Source organism: Pteropus alecto, unplaced genomic scaffold, assembly GCF_000325575.1.
Source record: "Pteropus alecto unplaced genomic scaffold, ASM32557v1 scaffold258, whole genome shotgun sequence".
In the NCBI taxonomy this organism is placed as follows: domain Eukaryota; kingdom Metazoa; phylum Chordata; class Mammalia; order Chiroptera; family Pteropodidae; genus Pteropus; species Pteropus alecto.
Genome location: NW_006441076.1, coordinates 768,410 through 776,688, shown reverse-complemented (window position 1 = coordinate 776,688; position 8,279 = coordinate 768,410). Strand labels below are relative to the sequence as shown.

At 34.7% G+C, this 8,279-nt stretch overlaps 1 pseudogene; it reads left to right on the top strand.

Moving 5' to 3' along the window:
• The first annotated feature begins 3,051 nt into the window (after positions 1-3,051).
• LOC102897544 lies at positions 3,052-3,765 on the top strand (annotated as a pseudogene).
• Positions 3,766-8,279: the final 4,514 nt, after the last annotated feature.

The following is an 8,279-nucleotide window of genomic DNA, read 5'->3' as shown; positions in this document are numbered from 1 at the left end:
CTAAGTCTATAGCTCCAACAACTTCCTTATTTGACTTTTCACACATAAACCAATATTTCCTCTGCTCTAAATTATCCCAGGGCCTGGGATCAAATAACTAGAGACCACTACTCCTATAGCCCAAGTCCTTCAATAATTATTCAACCTCAACCTAGCCAATCCTAAACTATTTTCTATGCCTTGCCTTGCTTTTTCTGCAGAAAATTACAATAAGGCTCTAGCCTAGACTTTTCCTCTCGCTCCTGTCTTTTGCTACCTGACCAAAACCTGGAGCTTCCTCTGTAGCCCTGCATGGAATGTGTGGACTCTCTCTCTCTGGGCCTTATGAATATAATAAACTTTTTCTTTTCAAGCTTTGTTCTCATTTCCTCCTGTGGCCACACTCACGTTATTATACCATATCCAACATATACATTCTGAGCACACTTTACCCATCTACTTGAAACTGAGAGGATAAAACAGGTATAGTAAAATGCCCCACAAAGAAGGAAACTAGATCTGCTGGGCAATCATGTGTAACTTTGCAATGGACCTTACATATAGTAAGAGATGAAAAGAAAGTCAGTCTTGATGATTTGTTTTTCTTCTAAATCTACTCATGACTGAAGCTGCTTCATGAGTTTACAGTAAAAATCTATTCTATTACTTGATCCGTGTGTGTGTGTGTATATGAACATATGTGTGTGTATGTGTATAACTATAACTATATATATAGTTATATATATATTCAATGAAAATCTTTAATTGTCATTTGTTTGAGCCCACGCCTGACAGATAAGATATATTGTCCTAAATATCTCGCCAGAAATTATGTAAACGAACTCTAGATAAACAAAGCAAAATCATTATCTGCTTGTTTCCAGGCTTTATTAATGGTACTAACACTTTTACAACCCACCTAGCTCAAAAATGTAGAGGCAGGTTTGACTGTACTTCATTAGTCTGAATATACACTTAGTGTCTCATATCAATACAGCCTCTTCACTCCTAAAGCTCTCCTCTGGTTGATGCCTCATTATCTATGGCCTTTAATGACCTATAAGATGAACTCTCTAACTTTATTTGGAATCTCCTTCTTACATTAATAATAATCTCATGTCATATCCATATTAAACTTCTCTAATGCACAAGTTGCTTCAATTACTCTCCTGTTCAAACATCTTTAATTAATCTCACAATGGCCAACACCACCAAAGAATCAAATATGTATGTTATAGTCTGCCAGTGGAGCTTTTACATAATATGACTGCAATTTAACTAAACTGTCTCCTACTGTGCTCTCATACAGATACCCATACAAATGTTCATGTATTGACATAATCATCCCATAATTTTCCTGTTACTGTGTATGCTGTTCCTTCTGTCACAAATGTGTCCCTTTTAATCAATCTCTTATCCATCAATGTTTAATTCATGTTTTATCTCCTCCAGGTAACCTATTCCATTTCTATCCCAACTATATATTTATAGCAATTCGTTCCTCTCTTAATGTTGGTTATCATATCCTGATTTGTAACCGTTATTTTTTATTTTACTCTTCAAACTATAAATATCTATGGGATAAGGACTATGAGAACTATGCCTTTAGATCTGTTTCCCAATTCCAAGTTAATACTTTAGAATTTAAACTAGTTGTTTTCATAATATTTTATGGGCATATTTAAATAAAGTAGGCTCTTGGCAACTTCAAAAGTAAGTTAGGACTACAACACAATCAGTTTCATTTGTGTGTGTATGTGTTTATATGTAAATGTATCATAAGCAGATTCTGAATGTCAATTCCAAAAGTGAAGTTACATAGTGTTTTAAACAACAGAAATGTTGCCATACATGATCACTGAGTGTATAGCAAATGCAATGTCAAAAAAGATAAAAATAATTTTCATTAGCACTTTGAAATTAGATTATTCAAAAGAGGCTTCATCACTGAGATGAGCCTTGGAAAATGATAGGCTTTGATAGGTAGAGGGGAAATCAGAGAAAAAGTCAGGTGAATAAGGAGAGGCATGAGCAAAAGTGCAAGAATGAAAATAAGCGATTATGGTGATTTTGGAAAGGCATAGAAAAAACCTTGTCTGCTGCCAATACAGACTGAATGTAAAGGAGGAATGGTAAATAATGCTGGACAAATAGTATAAAGTCAAGTTTTAGAAGGCTCTGAAAAACAGAGAGATTTGGATGTGATGTGATAATAATTGGCTATATTTGTAAAATAACTTATAGTTTACAAAGCACAATAGAGTTTTTTCATTAAAACATCAGTTTGTGACAGGTACTCTGTATTACAAATGAGGAATTAAAACCAGAGGAGTTAAGAATCTTTTGAAAATCACACAGCTAATAAAATGTAGGACTCCTGACTTACTAGTCAGTGTTCTTTTTGCACCTACACCATGTTATCTTCTGCATTTTTAAGCAAAAGACTGAAATGACTGGCATTTTAGGAAGTGTGTTCTGTGTTAGAGGTAACTCTGTTGGAAATACCCAGTCTATAACATAGAGGCCAAAGATATGTTCTATGTCTAAAACAAAATAGAGGTTAATGGGTCAGGGGAGTAAACATAAGGATATTAGGATTTTCAAGAATAATATTTTTATGAGGAGTATCATTTGGAAAAAAGAAATAGTTTCTTGCAATGGCGACTTTAATGATAATAACAAAGCAACATTCTTCTGCATATCAGTAAAATATGTAACTACATTTCCTTTCTAGAATAGTGATTAACATCAAAGGATACACTCTACCCTGTTAAAGCAGATATTAGCACCTAGAAGAGGGAGGCATCACTGAAAATCCATAAACTCAGATTTCAGTATGGATTCAGTATAGCACAGATTAAAAAATAAATAAATAAAGGAAAATATTCCAGAAAAGGTTTATCAGACTTTTTAAAAAGGTTTATCTAAAATGTTTCTCTGTTTTGGAAAAGACAAATGAATCTTTCTGCAAAACACTGAATCAAATATGGGTAATGAGCAGATGGAATATGAAGAGAGGACAAAAGAGGAACAAGGAGCTCTGGGGAAGAAGGTGATGTGGGCCCCTGTGTCATGATGAAGAAGGAGGCCAAGAAGGTGGTAAATCCCATTTAAGAAAAGGTCCAAGAATTTTGGCATTGGACAGGACATCTAGCCCAAAAAAAACCTCACTTGCTTTGTCAAATGGCTGCAGCTGCAAAGGGTTAGTCTCCATAAGTGCCTAAAAGTACTTTCTGTGAATAACCAGTTCATCTTAGGCCTTGGACCACCCAACAGCTACTCATAGGCTTAAGCTGGCCCACAAGTACAGACCAGGGACAAAATAAGAGAAGAAGTAGAGATTGTTGGCTGGCGCTGACAGCAAAGGGGATGTCCCCACCAAGAGGCCACTTGTCCTTCCATCAGGGGTTAATACTGTCACCACACTGGTGGAGAACAAGAAGGCTCAGCCAGTAGTGATTGCACATATGTGGATCCCATTGACCTGGTTGTCTTCCTGCTTGCCCTGTGCTGTAAGGTGGGGATTCTCCACAGCATTATCAAGGAGAAAGCAAGGTTGGGAGATTGGTCCACAAGATCTGCACCACCATTGCCTCCACACATGTTAACTCGGAAGAAAAATGAGCTCTGGCTAAGCCGGTGGAAGCTATCAGAACCAATTACAATGAAAGATATGATGACATCCGTCATCGCTAGGGAGGCAATATCCTGGGCCCAAAATTGGTGGTTCGTATTGCCAAGCTGGAAAAGGCAAAGGCTAAAAAACTAGCCACCAAACTAGACTAAGGATACACTGTTGAGTTTTCTGTACATAAAAGTAATAAAAATTCTCCCTCGAAAAAATAAAAGTAAAAATAATAAAAATAAAGATACTCTTACTAAACTCCTGAATGGTAAACTCCATCTCAGTGTCTGCTTTCCACAGAACTTAATTCATGGCAGTTGTCATTAAAAAATAAATCTTATCTTCCTCAAGAGTTAGCTAATTACCTTAATAACCCAAGTACAGATTGAAGTACATTTTTCTTCTACATGTGCAGAACAACATTATTTGGTTAGAAGTTTAGACCCAAGTTTAAATTGAGAGTATGATTCATTGAAAGCATCAAGATGAATAAATAATCTGATGCTCTGGATGATTCATTATTTTAGAAGATATTTGAAAATGCTGAGGAATCACTTATTAGAATGTATTTATTTTGTTATGTGTTGACATATACTACCCTGGTAGAATTATAAAAGTAATTGACTTTATTGAATAGCATAACCCTTAGAATTTCTTAAATTGTGTACTAGTTTCCATGTAACAAATTACTATCAATTTACCAGTTTAAAACAACATACATATATTATCTCACAGTTTACGTAGATTAGGTGCCCAGATATATTTTAAATGAGTCCTCTGCTCAGGGTTTCAATAGAATGAAACCAAGGTGTTGTCTGGAATGCAGTCTCATCTGGAAATGTGACTTGGGAAAAATTCATTTCCAAACTTCTTTAGGTTGTTGGCAGAATTCGGTTCTATGTAATTGGAAGACAGGGTTCCCATTTTCTTGCTGTCATGGGGGGACCACTCTCAGCTGCTAGATTGTCCTAGGTCTTTGCCATATGGCGATCTCCATAGTCAGTTCACAACATAGCATTTGCTTCTTTAAGATGAGCAGAAGAATCTCTCTCATTTTGAATTTCTATTCCTCTCTTCAGGAAAGACGTGGATCCTCTTTTGAAAGGCTCCCCTAATTAAGTCAAGCTCAGTCAAGATAATCTCACTTTTGATTAACTCAAAGTCAGTTTCTTAGGAACCTTGATTACAATTGCAAAATCTCTTCACCTTTGTGATACCAGGTAACCCAATCAAGGAGAGAAATCTCATCAGACTTGCAAGTCCTACACACTCACTCACAGAGAAGGGATTATAGAAAGCTTGTGTACAGAGGGGAGATGGGGAATTTCAGCGTCCATATTAGAATTCTGTCTACCACATATTGGTTTTGTGTTTATAAACACCATACATGCATATAAATTAAATAACTGCATATTTCTACTTGTTTTAACTCATGCTTTACATCTTTACAAGGTACTTTAACATACGTTTTAGCTGGTGTGTATGTGTGTGTCTCTGTGTATATGTGTATGTGCATGAATTATCCAAAATTAGAAGAAAAAAAGGAAAAATTGGGGGAGGGAGTGGTAATGTCCTTTCAATATCATAGAATTCACAGTTCACCTAAAGATTAATTAGAAGAGTGAAATTTGTTAGTTTACTATTGATTCATGCTCCCAGACATGATGATGTTACATGGTAAATTATGGATTTTCACTTACAAGCATAAATAATTGGTAGAAAAGATAACCCAGAAGTTACAGTTTAAAACCCTGTAAGTCAATAACCAATTATGTATATAATCTAGCAATTTTATACATTCCTTTATATTACTTTTACATAGCTCTTCAATTTCTCTTTTAGATTAGTCTCAACATTGTATTGGTCCCTCATTAATAAATTAAATAGCATAACCCTTAGAATTTCTTAAATTGTGTACTAGTTTCCATGTAACAAATTACTATCAATTTACCAGTTTAAAACAACATATATTTGTATGAAAGTCATCCCAATTATAAGAATTATTTATTTAAATGGTTATTTAATCTAGCTATTTACTTGAAATTTGGATTGTTTTATACTCTCACTGCCAAAGTCAATTTAAGTTTGAACATTATCCATGGTAGGGATCTCTCTATTTCCTCATGCTTCCTTTCAACTTTAAATTGACAAAAAGTTCTTCCTACAATGAAGGATGACTGCATGTTTTTCAAATCATACCTACATATACGTAATATAAAATCATATTAATTTTGGAAGCCTGTAGAATGTACTCAATGAATATTCTTGAATCAATGACTAAATTAATGAAATGAGAGAAAGAATGGTTGAGGTGAAGAGTTTTAAAGAACAATATCACATGGCAGTCTTGAAAAAGTTTTATAAAGCGTTTATTTGAAGGTTTAGCAGTCTAGTTCAATTGGCTTAATTGGCACAGAAATATTAACAGAAATATATTCACAATTATTTTATTGTTCCACAAATCCTTGAGGTTTTTTTTTTTTTCCAGTATTTTTCTATTCTTCAGATTGTGTAATTTCTTTTGCTCTATCTTTAAATTCACAGATTCTTTCCTCTCATTTTTATCTCCCATTTGCTATTGAGCTCATTTAATATTTTTTTTAAATTTCAGACATTGATTTTTCAGTTCTAAAATTTCCATTTAATTCTTTTTAGTTTCAATTTTTGTACTGATAATGTATATCTTTCTTTTCATATCAAGTGTATTCACCATTACCTCACTGAACATGGTTATAACCGACTGCTTTAAGTCTTTGTCTGATAATCCCACCATCTGTGTCATCTCAGGGCTGGCATCTAATGATGGTCTTTTCCCTTAAGTTTAATCAGATTTTCCTAGTTCTTTGTATGCTGAGTGAGTTTGGGCTGTATCTTGTATATTTTTAATACTGGGCTTACTAAAATCTTTTGGAAAATGTTGCTTTTGTGTTTTTGTTTTAGTTGGAAACAACACAGTTTCCATATGTGAATTCTGTCTCACTTTCTGTGTGCAGTGGTTCCAATGTCAATTAAGTTTTCTAAGCTCTTTTATGCTGTTTCAGTCTGACCACCACATTTGCTACTCAGAGGCCAATCTGGTGTTTAGGCAGTTGCTTATATGGTTAATTTCTTGAAGCCTTTGGTATACTTCTTTGGATCTGTTCCGCTCATTTGAAGCTTAAAAGTCAGGCTGGAATTTTATGTTGCTTCAAATACAGGTTTAAGAGATGCTTTTCTTCAGATCTCTTCTCTCTGGGATTTCTCCCACATGCTCCGATACTCCAAGCTCCTTTAATTGATGCCTCTGGCTGGAAAATGAAGTTCTCTTGGAGTTCTAGACTTTTATGCTGTTGTGCAATTATATTTGACTGAATTATTCAGAAAAAGGTGGTGAGAGAAAAGACAAAGAAGAAAATAACAAGGATTTTCTCCACACTCGTTGGTCAACAAGAACTCCTTTTCCTGTTTCTTCCAGCCAAAGAGACAAGTTTTCTTCGGGGTTTTAAGTACTTGTGTTGCAGCCACCACAGCTGTGCACTTTTATGACAGGGACTGTCCTCAGGACAGTGCTGTTAGAAAAAAGTGCAGAAAAAAAGAGATTTCTCTCCCACTCTTTGATATGTAGGGAGCTGTTTTCCTTGTTCAATGGCTAATAACAGGTGGTTTTTGTTGTTGGCACACAATGTACTATTTCAGAATTTGGGTGAAGGCCAGAAGACAAAAGGGGAAAAATATAATATTAATTTCCACTATGGGCTATTACTCAGGTTTTGATTTCTGTTGTCTATCTGCCTGCGCTTGTTTACATTTCAGATTCCTCAGGTGGTTGCCTGTTCTGTCCAGAGATTTTAGTTGTAATCAGTGAGAGATATAGGCCAACTTGGCTGGGCTCCAATTATTTTAATTGGGAAAAATATAATATGTTGCACATCTAACCGGATGGATGGATGGATGGATGGATGGACAGACAGATGGATGGACAGACAGACAGAAAAATATAGATAGATATCATATTCCTATATCAAACCTTGATTTTTTTCTAATTGTCCAATAATATGGTTAAAATGATAAATAATTGACATATAAGTTGCAGCTTATTCTTTCACTGTAATCTCTGTCTCTCTTTTTGCTTCTTTCTCTACAATCTTGTTCAGTTAAACAAAATAACATCTAAATGTGATAGGTTCTGTAGAAATGTTCTCATAACAAATGAATGATGACAGAGAATGGTCATATTGAGTATGAAACTGCGATTCCACTCAATACCATGAATATTTAAGGGATGAATTCTCTTCATTTAAATTCAAAATGCCTTTTGTATTTAATTTACAGCTTGAACACTCCTCCTATTAAAAATGTATAAAGTCAGGACACAAAGATTAGAGGAAAAATATTATATTGAGAAGTATGTTTATTCTACAAAATTTGATATTAAACACTAACAGGCATTCTACTGGAAACATTCTAATTGGGAGAGATTATTTGTGGGTATGCTTATATAACGATTCTGTCTTTCCTCTGTAATTACACGTGAGTTAATCTGGTGACAGTTATAGTCTATTTTACTCTGCACAAGCCAGGATTCTAGCATTAAATTCAGAGAAACCACAGATGCGGCTGTGAAGAGAGACCTTGTTCATGAAAGATATAAGATGACCTGAAGTTTGGGAAAATATTTTGATTAAACTTGAAATTC